Below are 22,712 nucleotides of genomic sequence, written 5' to 3'. Positions count from 1 at the left end.
AAATAACTATACTGTGTTCCTTTTTTTCTTTCTCTGTCTGAAAGAGTTAAATATCAGGTATGTAAGTGGCTGACTCAGTCCTGACTCAGACAGGAAGTAACTACAGTGTGACCCTCACTGATAAGAAATTCCAACTATAACACACTTTCCTAGCAGAAAATGGCTTATGAGAGCAAGAAAGAGGTAAAAAAGGGGAATTTCTTATCAGTGAGGGTCACACTGTAGTCACTTCCTGTCTGAGTCAGGACTGAGTCAGCCACTTACATACAAGATATTTAACTCTTTTAACTAGATATTTAACTCAGAGAAAGAAAAAAAGGAACACAGCATAGTTGTTTCTGTGCTAGGCACTGTACATACACGTCTATCTCATCATGTCACATTTCAGTTCGGGTATCCTTTAAAGTCTGATTCCATTTGAGACCTCCTCTCTGCTCTCTCCTTTCATTTCTCTGCTCCCCTTTCTGCTCTTCATATACATACATCCTTATATATTTTTCTTTTTCTCCCTCTATCACTCTTCTTATCATTTTTTTAGGTAAGCCTGTGGTCAACAACAATTTCTCTAATCTAATAATTCTCTATATGAGATACAGTATAATGATGGATGTTTGAAGGTTCAATACTACACTACCTACACTCAAAATGTAAGTTACTGTGGCCTGACTTTAAATGTCTGCATTGTGTTTTACCATCTGGTTAAAATAACTGCAATATTTTCTTTCCTGTTTGCAGTATGCACATTATAAGATACTTCGACTTTACTTCAACTCATAACTACTCATAGAGATTAAAGTATCAGACATTTATCATGATAAAAAAAACAAACAGAAATAAAGATATGCAGTAATTTATTCCGAAAACATTTTCTATAGTGAAATCATCAACTGGTCTTTTCACCTGTGTGAGATCTCTCATGTGTGAAAAGATTTGATTTCTGAACAAAACATTTCCCACACTCTGCTCATGAATTGAGCTTTTTTCGACCAGTGTGAGATCTCTTATGTTTAACAAGGCTTCCTTGATCTCCAAAACATTTCCCGCACTTGGTACATGAATAGGGCTTCTCACTAGTGTGAGTTCTCTCATGTCTGGCAAGATCTGATTTCTTATTAAAACATTTCCCACACTCTGCACACGAATATGGCTTCTCACCAGTGTGAGATCTCTTATGTTTGACAAGGTGTGGTTTCTGAGCAAAACATTTCCCACACTCTGCACACGAATATGGCTTCTCACCAGTGTGAGATCTCTTATGTTTAACAAGACTTTCTTGAGCTCCAAAACATTTCCCACAGTCAACACATAAAAAGGGTTTCTCACCTGTGTGAGATCTCTCATGTCTGGCAAGATGTGATTTTATAACAAAACATTTCCCACACTCAGCACATGAATAGGGCTTCTCATCAGTGTGAGAACTCTCATGATATAGAAGGCCAGCTTTAGATGAAAAACATTTCCCACACTCAGGACATGAATAGGGCTTCTCACCAGTGTGATATCTCTCATGTATGACCAGATGTGTTTTACGTGTGAAACATTTCCCACACTCAGGACAAGCATAAGGCTTTTCATCAGTATGAATTTTTTCATGCTTGGCAAGGTCTCCTTTCTGTCCAAAACATTTCCCACACTCAGCACATGAATAGGGTTTCTCACCAGTGTGAAATCTTTCATGACGAATAAGCAGTGATTTCTGTATAAAACATTTCCCACACTCAAGACATAAATAGGGCTTCTCACCAGTGTGAAACATCTTATGTCTGACAAGACTTAATTTAAAGCTAAAACATTTCCCACACTCAGCACATGAATAGGGTTTCTCACCGGTGTGAAACCTTTTATGTATGACAAGACTTGATTTAAGCCCAAATTTTTTCCCACACTCAGCACATGAATAGGGCTTCTCACCAGTGTGAGATCTTTCATGATATATAAGGCCAGCTTTAGATGTAAAACATTTCCCACACTCTGCACATGAATAGGGTTCCTCACCAGTGTGATATCTCTTATGTCTGACCAGATGCGACTTCCGTGCAAAACATTTCCCACACTCAGCACATGAATAGGGCTTCTCACCAGTGTGAGATCTCTCATGATATATAAAGCCAGCTTTAGATGCAAAACATTTCCCACACTCTGCACATGAATATGGTTTTTCACCAGTGTGAGTTCTCTCATGTCTGACAAGATATGATTTAAACCCAAAACATTTCCCACACTCAGCACATGAATAAGGCTTCTCACCAGTGTGAGACCTCTCATGTCCGGCTAGGTCTGATTTTCTTCCGAAACATTTCCCACACTCAGCACATGAATACGGCTTCTCACCAGTGTGAGATCTCTTATGTCTGACAAGATGTGAATTCTGAACAAAACATTTCCCACACATGGAACAAGAATATGACCCTCCAGCAGGGGCAGAGCTGTGCTGGGTATGAGAACCCTCAGGATTAGACATGTGAGGGGAGTCCGGGGGTATATTTAGGGTAACCAGGATATCTGCAGGAGACTCTTGTCCAGTGACATCATCATCCGTTGTGCAATCTGTGGATACAGAGAGACAAGTCTCTGAGAGATTCCTGATGCCGGGACTCTGCGCTGCAAATAGAGAAACATCATCACTTCCTGTTAGAGAATTCTGAGGGGAGGAACAATTATCATTAGGGATGATCAGTGAGCTGCTGAGAATTCCAAGTTGGTGAAAAGTTTATACAAATGTATTCAGCTTGGAACTCAGCCAATCAAATGCATTTCCTGAAAAATGTGGTATTTGCTGTATTTGCAGCAAAAGCATTGGCCGTACATTGAAACGCTGTAAATTGTAGAGCCTGATGAGACAATGGAAGCAATGTTTAAAGGGGCACTTTGGCAAAAAAATTTAAAATTTAAAATATGCGCAAACAGACAAATAAGAAGTACATTTTTCTTCCAGAGTAAAATGAGCCATAAATTGCTTTTCTCCCGTGTTGCTGTCACTTACATTAGGTAGTAGAAATCTAAAAGAAGTGACAGGTTTTGGACTAATCCATCTCTTCATCTTCATCAGCAAGGCTTTTATTCTTTATAAAGATATTCCCTAAAATGGATTTAAACAAAGATGCTGGCCAGCTGTCCTGCTCGCTACACAGTTTGTTGGCAGTTGGACTGAGCAACTGCCATTCACTAAGTGCTTTTGAAAATAAATAAATCCCTGAGAATCCCCCATGAAGAGATGGACTAGGCAAAAACCTGTTACTTCTGTCAGATTTCTATTACCTACTGTAAGTGACAGCGACATAGGAGAAAAGTAATTTATGGCTCATTTTACTGTGGAAAAAAAACGTACTTCTTATTTGTATATGTTTGCATATATTTTAAATTTTTCGCAATAGTGCCCTTTTAACTCTTGTGACAACAAACCTATGTATGTATACACTACTATGACCAATCTCTGTACAGTAATGTACAGTGACCATTATCAGCTTATTACAGGCCAGTAACACTAAGTCACCCCTACTGTGATCAATCTGTGTACAGTAATGTACAGTGATCATTATCAGCTTATTACAGGCCAGTAACACTAAGTCACCCCTACTGTGATCAATCTGTGTACAGTAATGCACAGTGACCATTATCAGCTTATTGCAGGTCAGTAACACTAAGTCACCCCTACTGTAACCAATCTGTGTACAGTAATGTAAAGTGATCATTATCAGCTTATTGCAGGCCAGTAACACTAACTCACCCCTACTGTGACCAATCTGTGTATAGTAATGTACAGTGACTATTATCAGCTTATTACAGGCCGGAAACACTAAGTCACCCCTACTGTGACCAATCTGTGTACAGTAATGTACAGTGGCCATTATCAGCTTATTACAGGCCGGAAACACTAAGTCACCCCTACTGTGACCAATCTGTGTATAGTAATGTACTGTAACCATTATCAGTGTATTACACGTCAGTAATTCCCCAAGACAGATGTAACCAACAGTAACCTGCTCAGGTTAGGTTATCCTGAGTCGCCGGTGATCGATCCTCAAGTGGGTCATCAATCCACTTCAAGTAATGCAATAAACAAGAGAGAAGGCACACAACAGGCTTCTCAACTTGCGTTTATCTAAACTGTAGCAAATACACAACATGTTTCGGGGTAACCCCCTTCATCAGGTGTGCATGCACCCCCCAAAACACAGTGCACCACACCCACACCCTAATGCACCACACCCATCAAGGACAACCCCCTCTTTGGTAAGCTGACCCATGACATCATATTCCTATGAGGGTTAACCCATTATTGTCCAATAGGGAAAACAAGTTAATAATCCATATATATGGAAAAAAAAGTCTTTCCCATGTACTGTCTGCTGAAGAGCTGTCAGTGTTGAGCAAAGGATTGGGATTTGTTCCAACCTTTGAGTTGGAATACTTTGACTGGGAAATAGATTTCTATAAGTTTATCAGGAGCCTACAACGTAATATGTGTTTTATGGATACAGTTGCACTACAGCAGGGAGAGCAATTGAGGAATAAGAGCACATGGCAAGAGCCTGGTCTTGAATGAAGTAAAACGTCTGTGGTCTAACAATGGGGGCTAGAGGAAGCATAATTGAAATAATGGTGAAGTGAAAGCTTTACAAGCCTTGAGCAATAATGAGCAAATCATTATCTTGAAGGCAGATAAAGGGGGTGCCACTGTACTGCAGGATAGAACTGCATATATAGCAGAAGCTCAAACTGTTGCACTCTTTTCATCAGAAATGTGGTCCAAAGTTGCTATATAGACATAGCTTTACTTCATGGGTTTATAGATTATGCTGCACACCTATCGGATATGTTCTTAAAGAGAACCCGAGGTGTGTTTAAAGAATTTTTTTCTGCATACAGAAGAGAACCCGAGGTGGGTTTGAAGAATGTTATCTGCATACAGAGGCTGGATCTGCCTATACAGCCCAGCCTCTGATGCTATTCCAAACCCCACTAAGGTCCCCCTGCACTCTGCAATCCCTCATAAATCACAGCCGTGCTGTGAGGCTGTGTTTACATCTGTAGTGTCAGTCTCAGCTGCTCCCCCGCCTCCTGCACAGCTTCGGTCCCTGCCCCCGTCCTTTCCCTCCAATCAGCAGGGAGGGAAGGGAGACAGGCGGGGACTGGAGTTCTGAAGGAGGCGGGGAGAGCAGCAGACTGACACTACAGAGATAAACACAGCCAGCTGTGACAAGCTGTTTGTCAGCAGCGTGGCTGTGATTTATGAGGGATTGCACAGTGCAGGGGGACCTTAGGGGGGTTTGGGATAGCAACAGAGGCTGGGCTGTATAGGCAGATCCAGCCTCTGTATGCAGATAATATTCTTCAAACCCACCTCGGGTTCTCTTTAACCTCCTTAGCGGTAACCCCGTGTGTGACACGGGGTAAGCCGCCGGAGGGTGCCACTCAGGCCCTGCTGGGCCGATTTAAATAATTTTTTTTTTGCTGGACACAGCTAGCACTTTGCCATGGCGACGGGGGAAGCCCTCCAGGAAATCCCGTTCTTTGAACGGGATTTCCTGATCGCCTATCGCCGGAGGCGATCGGTGGGGCTGGGGGGATGATTTAAAAAAAAAAAATTAAAAAAAAAACTGCTGCGCTGCCCCCTGGCAGTATTTTTCATACCGCCAAGGGGGTTAATGAATTACATCGCACTAGATTGTTGTTAGTTTCTATCAACTGACCATAGTTCACAATTCTTTTGCATAAAACTTTGTATTTATATAGTTCTTTATTGATTGATTGATTGATTGATTGATTGATCTGCTCACAGCATTTGCACCTGTATGACACCTGTCCAGTATGCAACAAGACTTATATGTTTCAATGACAGAAATGTCTTGTTATTGGGTTGTGTACCGAGCGTCCCCTGGCATTGTGTTTTTCTTGCGTTTCCCTTCGTGTTCTCCAAAATTGGTTGCCTGATGAAGCGGGATACTGACCCGTGAAATGCGTTGCACCCTTGAAGATGTTTCAATAAATGTTACTGATACTATAGTATCGTCTCATTGGTCATTGTTTACCTGAGGGAGGTGAGTCCACCCACTTCCCCCTTTTAAGCGGATTTTTAAGCGGATTTTAATTATTTTATCCTTGTTGGCACCTTTGTGATACCCGTTTTACTATTGATCTAGTCCACCCATGGTGGAGGGGTGTTTCCTTCTTTCTACAGAGAGCAACTTTTTAATGCCTGAGTGGGGTCAGGTCACAATTCTCCCCACCTGCCTTTTCAGTGGTTGCCTTTGCGGCGACCCATGCTTGTGAGTATAACACTATTGTTTGTGTGCAATACCTCCTTTATTTTATATACTACACCATATTGGGCTCTCGGTCTCATTTTTTGTCTTTTTAAGCAACTGCAGACTGAGGGACACTAAGAGCGGTGTGATTATGATCCAGTGTTTGTGATTAAGAAGAAAGTTGATTTATTGATTGAAGATGCATTAATGAATGGTTTGATCACGAGGAACACTGCAGATTTTTTGAGTGTTGAACACCCTAGAACCCCATTATTATATTTACTGCCTAAAATCCATAAGCGTTGTGTATTTGCTAAAGTTTAGATAAACTCAAGTTGAAAAGCCTGTTGCGTGCCTCCTCCCTTGTTTATTGCAGTAATTCCCCAAGCCAGAAGCTAGGAAACTAACCAGTATAAGTGAAGAGCTTTAAGGGCTGCATCCCTGCACTCTCAATTACAGAGAGCTTATGGATCTCTGTAATTGGGAGTGCAGAGAAGCAGCAGGAGGGGAGGGAGGAGGGGCTTTTCTTGCAGACAGGATGGCACCACAGCAGATGGCGCCTGTTCATAATAAAATAAAGGTAAATGTCACATTAGCTTATTTTCGAGTAAAATCATATGTCTGATCACTATGAAAAATATATCACCAATTTACTGGCAACAAGCAGGACCTGAGCATACTGTATTACTTTGGTCTGGGTACTGCCAGGCAATCCTTAGTTATAAAATATTATAAGTCATGGCACAATATATAATATATAATAATTCATGGTAGAAAACTGCTGTTTGGTGTTAAATTGTCTAGAAATCTGCAACGCATGAATTCATTCTTATATTTCCTGTGCAGTGGATTCTCCCTCCAAAATGCAAAAGAAGGATGAGCAAAAAAAGGGCAGGACAAGACGTGTAACCCCGCCCACTGTGGAGCTACTACTCATGCCTCCCAACCATCTCAGCTTCGCTGGGACTGTCTCTCTTGGGTTGGAAGGCACTGTGCTGTGACTCACCCAAAATGTCCCAGCCATGATCTGTAGAGCTGAGGATCAGGATACAGAGTAAGCAGAGCAATCACAGCTGCACACCAAGCCAGCTGTAATGACAGCTTAGGTCAATGCTGTCCAACGTCATGGTCAGGGGGCGTGTCTATACTTTGCCACTGGAGGTGGCAAAGTATCAATGTCCTGGCTTTGGGGGTGGAGAGCATGCTCACTCTGCCTCCAGTGTCTCCTCTGTGCCCCTGTGCCTCCAGCGTCTTCCATGACTCCACCGTGCCTCAGTGTCTCCCATGACTCCTCTGTGCCCCTGTGCCTCAGTGTCTCCCATGCCTCCTCTGTGCCCCTGTGCCTCAGTGTCTCCCATGACTCCACTGTGCCCCTGTGCCTCCAGCATCCTACTTTTGGCCACCTGTGTTCTCCTGTGCCTCCTGTATACCTATTTGCCCCTCCTGTGCCCCTCTATGACTCCTCCTATCCCACTGTGCCAACTTCTGTTCCCCTCTGTACTTTCTCATAGCCTCATGTCCAGCCATCACTTACCCCCTTTCCCATGCTACCAGGGTATGCTCTCACCTCTTATGTCTGGTGTTGCATTCATAACCGCAGGTCATTTGTGGTCATTCACCTGTATTAAATCTTACTAATATTATAAATGTGAAAGTTTGGATGTTTGGTACTCGATCACGCAACAATGGCTGAACGGATTTGTATGAAATTTGGCACACACATAGTACATTACCTGCAATAACATATAGGGTACTTTTTGTCCCCATAACCCCAAAAAGTGGACAGAGACAAATACAAATTTCACTGGGAAAATGTAAACTGCAGCTATTCTTATACTGTTAATGGCAGGGTTCTCAAACTTTGCACAGTTGGTCACTGGGTGACTGGGATTAATATTCAGAAAAGTGTGTGGAGCCTACAAAAGCCAATCAAAATCAACTTATTGATTTTCAAGGGGAATATTTCATTGCTGCCATTCTTGCAATGTTTATGGCACAAGCCTCAAACCTGGTACAGCTGGTCATTAGGTGACTGAGGTTAAAATTCAGAAAGGGGGGTGAAGCCACAGACAATCAGATTTGTTTAAATTCAATGCAAATTATTGATGCCACAGCTTACAGACTAAGTAATTGACTAATTGAGTAATTGTGTGTTAGGGTTAGAAAAAGTCGGTGGAGCCAACAACAGCCAAATACATACCCAGTCAACTTCTGATTAGGAAGGCATAATCACACTGGGCATAGTTTGTTTGTTAAAGGGACTTTTTAACTTCAGTCTCCCCTTCCCCCAAACATCTCTCATAGTCTTACAGGCCCTCCCCCAATTACTGGCTTCATGTGATCTATACTGTGTCCAGCAGGGACATACTTCTTATCCTAATATGTCTTTTAAATATATAATGTTTATCACTCACCAATACTCATCCCTGTACTAATGTCTTCCTCCTTATATGGTCTCATCATATCACCCTCCTCCATAGACTGCTGATCACTCCTCGCATTTGTCTCTTCCTCTTTAATTGTCCCCATTATGCCACCTTCCTCCATAGACTGCTGATCACTCTTCACATACAACTCTTCTTCTTCCTTTGTATTAGTCCTTATCATGTCACCCTTCTCCACAGACTGCTGATCATTCATCACATATGTCTCTTCTTCTTCATCTTTAATTGTCCCCATCATGTCACCCTCCTCCATAGACTGCTGATCACCCCTCACATTTGCCTCTTCCTCTTTAATTGTCCCCATCATGCCACCTTCCTCCATAGACTGCTGATCACTCTTCACATACATCTCTTCTTCTTCCTCTTTACTTGTCCTCATCATGTCACCCTCCTTCATAGACTGCTGATCACTCCTCACATACGTCTCTTCTTCTTCCTTTTTACTTGTCCTCATCACGTCACCCTCCTTCATAGACTGCGGATCACTCCTCACATATGTCTCTACTTCTTCCTCTTTAACTGTCCCCATCATGCCACGCTCTTTCATGTACTACTAATCAACCCTCACATACGTCTCCTCTTCCTCCTTTTTAATTGTCCTCATTATGTCACCCTCCTTCATACACCGCTGATCACTCCTCACATACGTCTCTTCTTCTTCCTCTTTAATAACTGTGTGTACGTTTATCAGTTCTTCACCTTAAGTGCAAAAATGAGAGATAATAGAAAATGTGAACACAGAAAGCAGAGCTCCCCAGTGCCGCAGTGAAAGCATTTGATTTTCCATTTTCAAACTTCATAGATTTGCAGTAGCATTTACATAATTCTGCATCATCTTAGATATATCTGCATGTTTCACGTAAAGTACGAAGCTGGCAGTGAACCAAAACATTTTACACCTCCATGGCATAGGAATATGAGGAACGCCTATAGATGTAGTCAACTGCAGGTGGAATTCGTTTGCCCATACCCATGTCTGTACTAATCCCCCCACTGCTCCCCCATACCTATGTCTGTACTAATCCCCCCACTGCTCCCCATACCCATGTCTGTACTAATCCCCCCACTGCTCCCCCATACCCATGTCTGTACTAATCTCCTCACTGCTCCCCCATACCCATGTCTGTACTAATCCCCCCACTGCTCCTCCATACCCATGTCTGTACTAATCCCCCACTGCTCCCCATACCCATGTCTGTACTAATCCTCCCACTGCTCCCCCATACCCATGTCTGTACTAATCCCCCCACTGCTCCCCCATACCCATGTCTGTACTAATCTCCCCACTGCTCACCCATACCCATGTCTGTACTAATCCCCCCACTGCTCCCCCATACCCATGTCTGTACTAATCCCTCACTGCTCCCCCATACCCATGTCTGTACTAATCCCCCCACTGCTCACCCATACCCATGTCTGTACTAATCCCCCCACTGCTCCCCCATACCCATGTCTGTACTAATCTCCCCACTGCTCCCCCATACCCATGTCTGTACTAATCTCCTCACTGCTCCCCCATACCCATGTCTGTACTAATCTCCTCACTGCTCCCCCATACCCATGTCTGTACTAATCCTCCCACTGCTCCCCCATACCCATGTCTGTACTAATCCCCCCACTGCTTCCCCATACCCATGTCTATACTAATCCCCCCACTGCTCACCCATACCCATGTCTGTACTAATCCCCCCACTGCTCCCCCATACCCATGTCTGTACTAATCTCCCCACTGCTCACCCATACCCATGTCTGTACTAATCCCCCCACTGCTCCCCCATACCCATGTCTGTACTAATCCCTCACTGCTCCCCCATACCCATGTCTGTACTAATCCCCCCACTGCTCACCCATACCCATGTCTGTACTAATCCCCCCACTGCTCCCCCATACCCATGTCTGTACTAATCCCTCCACTGCTCCCCATACCCATGTCTGTACTAATCCCCCCCTGCTCCCCCATACCCATGTCTGTACTAATCCCACCACTGCTCCCCATACCCATGTCTGTACTAATCCCCCCACTGCTCCCCCATACCCATGTCTGTACTAATCCCCCCACTGCTCCCCATACCCATGTCTGTACTAATCCCCCCACTGCTTCCCCATACCCATGTCTGTACTAATCCCCCCACTGCTCCCCCATACCCATGTCTGTACTAATCTCCCCACTGCTACCCCATACCCATGTCTGTACTAATCTCCCCACTGCTCACCCATACCCATGTCTGTACTAATTCCCCCACTGCTCCCCCATACCCATGTCTGTACTAATCCCCCCACTGCTCCCCCCATACCCATGTCGGTACTAATCTCCCCACTGCTCCCCCCATACCCATGTCTGTACTAATCTCCCCACTGCTCCCTATACCCATGTCTGTACTAATCCCCCCACTGCTCCCCATACCCATCTCTGTACTAATTCCCCCACTGCTCCCCCATACCCATGTCTGTACTAATCCCACCACTGCTCCCCATACCCATCTCTGTACTAATCCCCCCACTGCTCCCCCATACCCATGTCTGTACTAATCCCCCCACTACTCCCCATACCCATGTCTGTACTAATCCCCCCACTGCTCCTCCATGCCCATGTCTGTACTAATCCCCCCACTGCTCCCCATACCCATGTCTGTACTAATCTCCCCACTGCTCCCCCATACCCATGTCTGTACTAATCCCACCACTGCTCCCCATACCCATGTCTGTACTAATCTCCCCACTGCTCCCCCATACCTATGTCTGTACTAATTCCCCACTGCTCCCCCATACCCATGTCTGTACTAATCCCCCACTGTTCCCCAATACCCATGTCTGTACTAATCTCCCCACTGCTCCCCCATACCCATGGCTGTACTAATCCCGCACTGCTCCCCATACCCATGTCTGTACTAATCCCCCCACTGCTCCCCCATACCCATGTCTGTACTAATCTCCTACTGCTCCCCCATACCCATGTCTGTACTAATCTCCCCACTGCTCTCTCACACCCATGTCTGTACTAATCTCCACACTGCTTCCCCATACCCATGTCTGTACTAATCTCCCCACTGCTCCTCCATACCCATGTCTGTACTAATCCCCCCACTGCTCCCCATACCCATGTCTGTACTAACCTCCACACTGCTCCCCCATACCCATGTCTGTACTAATCCCCCCACTGCTCCCCCATACCCCATGTCTGTACTAATCCCTCCACTGCTCCCCCATACCCCATGTCTGTACTAATCCCCCACTGCACCCCCATACCCACGTCTGTACTAATCTCCCCACTGCTCCCCCATACCCATGTCTGTACTAATCTCCCCACTGCTCCCCCATACCCATGTCTGTACTAATCCCCCCACTGCTTGCCCATACCCATGTCTGTACTAATCCCACCACTGCTCCCCCATACCCATGTCTGTACTAATCTCCCCACTGCTCCCCCATACCCATGTCTGTACTAATCCCCCCACTGCTCCCCCATACCCATATCTGCACTAACCTCCCCACTACTCCCCCATACCCATGTCTGTACTAATCCCCCCACTGCTCTCCCATACCCATGTCTGTACTAATCCCCCCACTGCTCCCCCATACCCATGTCTGTACTAATCCCTCGCTGCACACTCATACCTATGTCTGTACTAATCCCCCCACTGCTCCCCCATACCCATGTCTGTACTAATCCCCCCACTGCTTCCCCATACCCATGTCTATACTAATCCCCCCACTGCTCCCCCATACCCATGTCTGTACTAATCTCCCCACTGCTCTCCCATACCCATGCCTGTACTAATCCCCCCACTGCTCTCCCATACCCATGTCTGTACTAATCCCCCACTGCTTGCCCATGCCCATGTCTGTACTAATCCCTCCACTGCTCCCCTTACCTATGTCTGTACTAATCCCTCCACTGCTCGCCCATACCCATGCCTGTACTAATCCCCCCCACTGCTCCGCCATACCCATGTCTGTACTAATCGCCCCACTGCTCTCCCCATACCCATGTCTAGACTGATCTCCCACTGCTCCCTCCATACCCTTGTCTGTACTAAGCCCACCACTGCTCACCAATACCCATGTCTGTACTAATCCCACTACTGCTCCCCCATACCCATGTCTGTACTAATCCCCCCACTGCTCCCCCATACCCATGTCTGTACTAATCCCCCCACTGCTCCCCCATACCCCATGTCTGTACTAATCCCCCACTGCACCCCCATACCCATGTCTGTACTAATCCCCCCACTGCTTCCCCATGCCCATGTCTGTACTAATCCTTCCACTGCTCTCCCATACCCATGTCTGTACTAATCCCTCCACTGCTCCCCCATACCCATGTCTGTACTAATCTCCCCACTGCTCCCCCATACCCCATGTCTGTACTAATCCCCCCACTGCTCACCCATACCCATGTCTGTACTAATCTCCCCACTGCTCCCCCATACCCATGTCTGTACTAATCCCCCCACTGCTCACCCATACCCATGTCTGTACTAATCCCCCCACTGCTCCCCCATACCCATGTCTATACTAATCCCCCCACTGCTCCCCCATACCCATGTCTGTACTAATCTCCCCACTGCTCACCCATACCCATGTCTGTACTAATCCCCCCACTGCTCCCCCATACCCATGTCTGTACTAATCCCTCACTGCTCCCCCATACCCATGTCTGTACTAATCCCCCCACTGCTCACCCATACCCATGTCTGTACTAATCCCCCCACTGCTCCCCCATACCCATGTCTGTACTAATCCCTCCACTGCTCCCCATACCCATGTCTGTACTAATCCCCCCCTGCTCCCCCATACCCATGTCTGTACTAATCCCACCACTGCTCCCCATACCCATGTCTGTACTAATCCCCCCACTGCTCCCCCATACCCATGTCTGTACTAATCCCCCCACTGCTCCCCATACCCATGTCTGTACTAATCCTCCCACTGCTCCCCCATACCCATGTCTGTACTAATCCCCCCACTGCTTCCCCATACCCATGTCTGTACTAATCCCCCCACTGCTCCCCCATACCCATGTCTGTACTAATCTCCCCACTGCTACCCCATACCCATGTCTGTACTAATCTCCCCACTGCTCACCCTTACCCATGTCTGTACTAATTCCCCCACTGCTCCCCCATACCCATGTCTGTACTAATCCCCCCACTGCTCCCCCATACCCATGTCGGTACTAATCTCCCCACTGCTCCCCCCATACCCATGTCTGTACTAATCTCCCCACTGCTCCCTATACCCATGTCTGTACTAATCCCCCCACTGCTCCCCATACCCATCTCTGTACTAATTCCCCCACTGCTCCCCCATACCCATGTCTGTACTAATCCCACCACTGCTCCCCATACCCATCTCTGTACTAATCCCCCCACTGCTCCCCCATACCCATGTCTGTACTAATCCCCCCACTACTCCCCATACCCATGTCTGTACTAATCCCCCCACTGCTCCTCCATGCCCATGTCTGTACTAATCCCCCCACTGCTCCCCATACCCATGTCTGTACTAATCTCCCCACTGCTCCCCCATACCCATGTCTGTACTAATCCCACCACTGCTCCCCATACCCATGTCTGTACTAATCTCCCCACTGCTCCCCCATACCTATGTCTGTACTAATTCCCCACTGCTCCCCCATACCCATGTCTGTACTAATCCCCCACTGTTCCCCAATACCCATGTCTGTACTAATCTCCCCACTGCTCCCCCATACCCATGGCTGTACTAATCCCCCACTGCTCCCCATACCCATGTCTGTACTAATCCCCCCACTGCTCCCCCATACCCATGTCTGTACTAATCTCCTACTGCTCCCCCATACCCATGTCTGTACTAATCTCCCCACTGCTCTCTCACACCTATGTCTGTACTAATCTCCACACTGCTTCCCCATACCCATGTCTGTACTAATCTCCCCACTGCTCCTCCATACCCATGTCTGTACTAATCCCCCCACTGCTCCCCATACCCATGTCTGTACTAACCTCCACACTGCTCCCCCATACCCATGTCTGTACTAATCCCCCCACTGCTCCCCCATACCCCATGTCTGTACTAATCCCTCCACTGCTCCCCCATACCCCATGTCTGTACTAATCCCCCACTGCACCCCCATACCCACGTCTGTACTAATCTCCCCACTGCTCCCCCATACCCATGTCTGTACTAATCTCCCCACTGCTCCCCCATACCCATGTCTGTACTAATCCCCCCACTGCTTGCCCATACCCATGTCTGTACTAATCCCACCACTGCTCCCCCATACCCATGTCTGTACTAATCTCCCCACTGCTCCCCCATACCCATGTCTGTACTAATCCCCCCACTGCTCCCCCATACCCATATCTGCACTAACCTCCCCACTACTCCCCCATACCCATGTCTGTACTAATCCCCCCACTGCTCTCCCATACCCATGTCTGTACTAATCCCCCCACTGCTCCCCCATACCCATGTCTGTACTAATCCCTCGCTGCACACTCATACCTATGTCTGTACTAATCCCCCCACTGCTCCCCCATACCCATGTCTGTACTAATCCCCCCACTGCTTCCCCATACCCATGTCTATACTAATCCCCCCACTGCTCCCCCATACCCATGTCTGTACTAATCTCCCCACTGCTCTCCCATACCCATGCCTGTACTAATCCCCCCACTGCTCTCCCATACCCATGTCTGTACTAATCCCCCACTGCTTGCCCATGCCCATGTCTGTACTAATCCCTCCACTGCTCCCCTTACCTATGTCTGTACTAATCCCTCCACTGCTCGCCCATACCCATGCCTGTACTAATCCCCCCCACTGCTCCGCCATACCCATGTCTGTACTAATCGCCCCACTGCTCTCCCCATACCCATGTCTAGACTGATCTCCCACTGCTCCCTCCATACCCTTGTCTGTACTAAGCCCACCACTGCTCACCAATACCCATGTCTGTACTAATCCCACTACTGCTCCCCCATACCCATGTCTGTACTAATCCCCCCACTGCTCCCCCATACCCATGTCTGTACTAATCCCCCCACTGCTCCCCCATACCCCATGTCTGTACTAATCCCCCACTGCACCCCCATACCCATGTCTGTACTAATCCCCCCACTGCTTCCCCATACCCATGTCTGTACTAATCTCCCCACTGCTCCCCCATACCCATGTCTGTACTAATCTCCTCACTGCTCCCCCATACCCATGTCTGTACTAATCCCCCATACCCATGTCTGTACTAATCCCCCCACTGCTCCCCCATACCCATGCATCTACTAACCTTCCCACTGGTTACCCATACTTATGTCTGTACTAATCTCCCCACTGCTCCCCCATACCCATGTCTGTACTAATCTCCCCACTGCTCCCTCCATACCCTTGTCTGTACTAAGCCCACCACTGCTCACCAATACCCATGTCTGTACTAATCCCACTACTGCTCCCCCATACCCATGTCTGTACTAATCCCCCCACTGCTCCCCCATACCGATGTCTGTACTAATCCCTCCACTGCTCCCCCATACCCATGTCTGTACTAATCTCCCCACTGCTCACCATACCCATGTCTGTACTAATCCCTCACTGCTCCCCCATACCCATGTCTGTACTAATCTCCCCACTGCTCCCCCATACCCATGTCTGTACTAATCTCCCCACTGCTCCCCCATACCCATGTCTGTACTAATCCCCCCACTGCTCCCCCATACCCATGTCTGTACTAATCCCCCCACTGCTCCCCCATACCCATGCCTGTACTAATCCCCCCACTGCTCCCCCATACCCATGTCTGTACTAATCTCCCCACTGCTCTCCCATACCCATGTCTGTACTAATCCCCCCACTGCTCCCCCATACCCATGTCTGTACTAATCTCCCCACTGCTCCCCCATACCCATGTCTGTACTAATCTCCCCACTGCTCCCCCATACCCATGTCTGTACTAATCTCCCTACTGCTCTCCCATACCCATGTCTGTACTAATCTCCCCACTGCTCCCCCATACCCATGTCTGTACTAATCCCCCCACTGCTCACCCATACCCATGTCTGTACTAATCCCCCCACTGCTCACCCATACCCATGTCTGTACTAATCCCCCCACTGCTCCCCCATACCCATGTCTATACTAATCCTCCCACTGCTCCCCCATACCCATGTCTGTACTAATCCCCCCACTGCTCCCCCATACCCATGTCTGTACTAATCTCCCCACTGCTCCCCCATACCCATGTCTGTACTAATCCCCCCACTGCTCCCCCATACCCATGTCTGTACTAATCCCCCCACTGCTCCCCCATACCCATGTCTGTACTAATCCCCCCACTGCTCCCCCATACCCATGTCTATACTAATCCTCCCACTGCTCCCCCATACCCATGTCTGTACTAATCCCCCCACTGCTCCCCCATACCCATGTCTGTACTAATCTCCCCACTGCTCCCCCATACCCCATGTCTGTACTAATCCCCCCACTGCTCACCCATACCCATGTCTGTACTAATCTCCCCACTGCTCCCCCATACCCATGTCTGTACTAATCCCCCCACTGCTCACCCATACCCATGTCTGTACTAATCCCCCCACTGCTCACCCATACCCATGTCTGTACTAATCCCCCCACTGCTCCCCCATACCCATGTCTATACTAATCCTCCCACTGCTCCCCCATACCCATGTCTGTACTAATCCCCCCACTGCTCCCCCATACCCCATGTCTGTACTAATCCCCCCACTGCTCCCCCATACCCATGTCTATACTAATCCTCCCACTGCTCCCCCATACCCATGTCTGTACTAATCCCCCCACTGCTCCCCCATACCCATGTCTGTACTAATCCCCCCACTGCTCCCCCATACCCCATGTCTGTACTAATCCCCCACTGCACCCCCATACCCATGTCTGTACTAATCCCCCCACTGCTTCCCCATACCCATGTCTGTACTAATCCCCCCACTGCTCCCCCATACCCATGTCTGTACTAATCTCCCCACTGCTCCCCCATACCCATGTCTGTACTAACCTCCACACTGCTCCCCCATACCCATGTCTGTACTAATCCCCCCACTGCTCCCCCATACCCCATGTCTGTACTAATCCCCCCACTGCTCCCCCATACCCATGTCTGTACTAATCTCCCCACTGCTCCCCCATACCCATGTCTGTACTAATCCTTCCACTGCTCTCCCATATCCATGTCTGTACTAATCCTTCCACTGCTCTCCCATATCCATGTCTGTATTAATCCCCCCACTGCTCCCCCATACCCATGTCTGTACTAATCCCCCCACTGCTCACCCATATCCATGTCTGTACTAATCCCCCCACTGCTTCCCCATACCCATGTCTGTACTAATCCCCCCACTGCTCCCCCATACCCATGTCTGTACTAATCCCCCCACTGCTCCCCCATACCCATGTCTGTACTAATCCCCCCACTGCTTCCCCATACCCATGTCTGTACTAATCCCCCCACTGCTCCCCCACACCCATGTCTGTACTAATCCCCCATACCCATGTCTGTACTAATCCCCCCACTGCTCCCCCATACCCATGCATCTACTAACCTTCCCACTGGTTACCCATACTTATGTCTGTACTAATCTCCCCACTGCTCACCATACCCATGTCTGTACTAATCCCTCACTGCTCCCCCATACCCATGTCTGTACTAATCTCCCCACTGCTCCCCCATACCCATGTCTGTACTAATCTCCCCACTGCTCACCATACCCATGTCTGTACTAATCCCCCACTGCTCCCCCATACCCATGTCTGTACTAATCTCCCCACTGCTCCCCCATACCCATGTCTGTACTAATCTCCCCACTGCTCCCCCATACCCATGTCTGTACTAATCTCCCCACTGCTCCCCCATACCCATGTCTGTACTAATCTCCCTACTGCTCTCCCATACCCATGTCTGTACTAATCTCCCCACTGCTCCCCCATACCCATGTCTGTACTAATCCCCCCACTGCTCACCCATACCCATGTCTGTACTAATCCCCCCACTGCTCACCCATACCCATGTCTGTACTAATCCCCCCACTGCTCCCCCATACCCATGTCTGTACTAATCTTCCCACTGCTCCCCCATACCCAAGTCTGTACTAATCTCCCCCCACTGCAGTCTATCCTACAACCTCTGCAATGCCTAACAGGCATAAATTTGATAGTATATGACAAAAATTACACAATTACCTCCTCCAACAATGCGCTCATTTCGCTTCCTCCAACTTCTCTCCCTGCTGCTTTACATCACTTCCTCTCTTATGTTACATATTTCCTGTATTTGGCTCAGTTTCTTCTTGTCTTTGCGTTTCACCAGGAAGCGGTGATGTCGCCATCCTGTGGCAGATAGGCTAACTGCAGCCTCTGTTGTTGAGCCAAATTTTATAACAAGTTAAAACAATAGTAAAAATATAATGTTCTATGTTGCTGCACAGCATCCTCATCTACAGACACATCACATTCTGTTATAATAGTACAGTCCCGGTTATCTGGAAGTCAACTGACCAGCAGTCTCATCCGACCAGCACAAATCCCTGGCAGTACTCACAGTGGTGAAGGCCAACTTCTTAGGCTGTTTGTGGGCTCTGCTGGGCTTAAAGGGAAGGTTCACGCAGGATTTTAAAAAAATAAAAATCCAAATCCACTTACCTGGGGCTTCCTCCAGCCCGTGGCAGGCAGGACGTGCCCTCGCCGCGGCTCCGCAGGCTCCCGGTCTTCTTCGGTGGCCGACCCGACCTGGCCCGGCTGCCAGGTCGAGCTCTTCTGCGCTCCAAAATGCACCTCACGGGGGCACACTGACGTCATTGGACGTCCTCCGGGCAGTACAGCGCAGGCGCAGAACTACTATGCCTGCGCAGTACAGCCCGGAGGACGTCCGATGACATCAGCACGACGACGTGAGACGCACGTTGGAGCGCAGAAGAGCCCGACCTAGCAGCCGGGCCTGGCCAGGTCGGGTCGGCCACCGAAGAAGACCGGGAGCCTGCGGAGCCGCGGCGAGGGCACATCCTGCCTGCCACGGGCTGGAGGAAGCCCCAGGTAAGTGGATTTGGATTTTTATTTTTTTTTAAATCCTGTGTGAACCTTCCCTTTAAAGTGACACTGAAGTGAAAAAAGAAAACTTACGATATAATGAATTGTATGTGTAGTACGATAGTTCATAGAGCGATAGTAGCAAAGAAAAGAGTCTCATATTTTTTTTTTCAGTTATGTTTTTTTTTTTTTTTTATAACGTTGCATTATTCTCTAATATTTGCAGTTTACAAACTACACTCTGTATTTTAAACTATGAAACAGAGCAGAGCTAAATGACCAGTTGAACTTTTCTGCAATAAAACCTTAAACAAACAGGAAACAGTGAGAGACAGGTTGAGATAAGTGCTTCAGAAAACAGCACTATAGCCGACCAAGCTTGGTCAGAGAGCTCAGAGATAACAACTGACATTTCTTATCTCTTCCTGTACTGGAAACAATATGAGACTCATATCTGTGCTAGTCATATTATATTTCTTAGCTGTACTAAAGATTATTTTCACTTCAGATTCCCTTTAAAGACTGGCTTCCACAGCTCCCCCAAGGTTAATATACTTTCAATTACTGAATTATAGCATTTAATGCAGAAGTCATGGAAAGTATATAGAGTGGGGTATAGTACTGTATCAGCTATAGGCCTATTTTTAACATTGAGTCCCAAGCAAGCAGGAAGCTCACTTACCTGGCATGAGCTGATCCCAGTCAGTGCCGGATAACTGAGACTGCTGTATAATTATTATTAGCCCCCAGACAGTTGTAGAGGTGTAGAGCTGACATAAGGATGTGGCTCCATCGTTACAGGAATTCCAGCTTGCTGTGTGTGTTTTGAGTACAAAAGGGTTAATGACTGTTTGCACTTAATGGATATCTGAGGTAAAATAAAAAAGTTAAGCTTTACTTACCTGGGGCTCCTTCCAGCCCCTAGAAGTCTCTCTGCTCCAGCACTGAAGCCCCGCTCTCCTCCAGGCTGCCCCTCCGTAGTGATCACCAACCCAAGCTGGCTAGCGGCTTCTGCACATGTCGGGACTTGCCAGGAGCGTTCTGTGCTTGTGCAGTTCACAAAAACACGCCCAGCTGCTGGAGCACGATCACTACAGTTGTGTACACAATGCCTCACCCAGTGCATCTTAATGGCTGTCTGCAGACCAGACATGTCCTGGATTCCTTTATCTGCATTTTCCTGCAGTTTTAGGCAGTTGTAGGAGCCGCCATGTTCAAGGAGGAGTTTGGGAGAAGTTACTTCCCATCCCCCTGCCCTTGGGTTGCATTCCCCCATCTGCTAGAGAGGCTTTCTGATCTCCATGGGTCTCATCTCTAGGTCTTTGCCCCATGCCCCAGAGCCAGCACATGAGCCCTCAAGTCTCCCCATAAGTGAACGTTGTCCCTGATGCTCCTGCAGAGTATTGGCAGCAAAGCAAACTCATGCCCCAACCATCCCAATTTCACCTGGACTGTCCTGTGATGGGAGACATATTTTCATTGCACCCCCTCACCTGAATATCCCAGCAGCAGAGGGACGCAGAGCAGTGGAAGACTCAAAGCTGAACACCAATATGGCTGTAATGACAGTCTGGGTTATGTGGCTTTAGTTTAGATGATGCCACATTACCTGGGCTATCAGAGGATGGAGAGAGTTACTTACCTACCATTTCTCCCTGCACCGATCTCTGCACACAGGGAAATTGGGGGTGGAGGGAGAACCACTTGACACATTGTATGGGGGAGGGAGAAACCACTAGACACCAGGGATTATTATATGGGAAGAAAGGGGGAAACCACAAGACACCAGGGAGGGGAGAATCACTAGATGCCAGGGATAACTGCATGGGTAAGATGAGCGGATCCACTCTGCACACATGAATATGTACAATATGGATGCCCCCATCCTCAGAAGTAATCGGGTACACAGGGGCTTCTAAAGCTTCCCGAGGAGTCCCGAATGTGCGGAATTTGAACGGGGGACAGTGGTGGAACATTTGGAAGCAGAAAGGACCGTGAATCCTCTGTGAGATCAAGGAACATCCCTATTCTTAGGCGAGTATCTGTCTTTTTCATCTCAGTTCTGGTTAAAGGGAGACATAGGGGTGGAGCTTATGATAGCAGGGGGTGTGGTGATATCGGTGTATGACTGTAATATTAAAAGCAAGGGTGTTTTGTTTCAATCATTTTTATTGAAGGTTTTGTAAAGAAAGAAAAAAAAAGTATAAGCTTCTTACAACAAAACTGCAGTTGCAGGCAATGCATTAACAACATCTTACAAAAACATTAGTGTACTGCAGGTTAAAACAGTCATACAGTAATACAGACAACATTGTAACATTCGTTACTAACCATTATTTATATATCATTTGATTGAAGGCCAAACCCCTGTATTAATAATGAGAATTCTAAATCAAGTATTTTAGAAATTACAGGGAGTGTGCAAAATGAGAGTATAAACAGGAGATGTTCCAATTAGCTATTATGTAGGAAGTCTACCAACCGTCACTAACCCAAACAAGGCCGATTGGAGACAAACCTAGATCAACTTGATCAATACCCATGCATACGAGACCAATCCTCCAGCGAGGACATGCATGCTTCTTTATCTTGCAAGAGCTTTGTTCCCAATGAGTTAGGTACTCAATATCACATATAGAAAAAGGCTCTTGATACTAAAACCTTCAATCTGGCTTTCGTAAAGGGCTATTGTATCTGCAGTGTAGCATAGTTGTTTGTGCTTGGGAAAGATATCTTGAAGAAAGGTAGAAGTATGAAGCAAAGTACAGAGGTAAGGATAGAAAAGTGAAGAAGATTTAGGAAGTCAAGGAAGTTGAGAGAGTATAAGGAGACTAGAAATTAGAGACGAGGAGTGTCAAAACTGAATTCCAGTACATTGGTAGAGTTGGGCCGAACCTCCGATTTTAGGTTCGTGAACCGGGTTCGCGAACTTTCGCGGAAGGTTCGGTTCGCGTTAAAGTTCGCAAACCGCAATAGACTTCAATGGGGA

General features: G+C 47.5%; 1 pseudogene; it reads right to left on the bottom strand.

Moving 5' to 3' along the window:
* Positions 1-795: 795 nt before the first annotated feature.
* The window catches only part of LOC137535840 (uncharacterized), a 117,369-nt pseudogene continuing 95,452 nt past the window's right edge, over positions 796-22,712 (bottom strand).

The sequence above is a fragment of the Hyperolius riggenbachi genome, chromosome 10, assembly GCF_040937935.1.
Source record: "Hyperolius riggenbachi isolate aHypRig1 chromosome 10, aHypRig1.pri, whole genome shotgun sequence".
In the NCBI taxonomy this organism is placed as follows: domain Eukaryota; kingdom Metazoa; phylum Chordata; class Amphibia; order Anura; family Hyperoliidae; genus Hyperolius; species Hyperolius riggenbachi.
The sequence above is the reverse complement of the archived record's forward strand: the minus strand, read 5'-3'. Positions and strand labels throughout refer to the sequence as shown.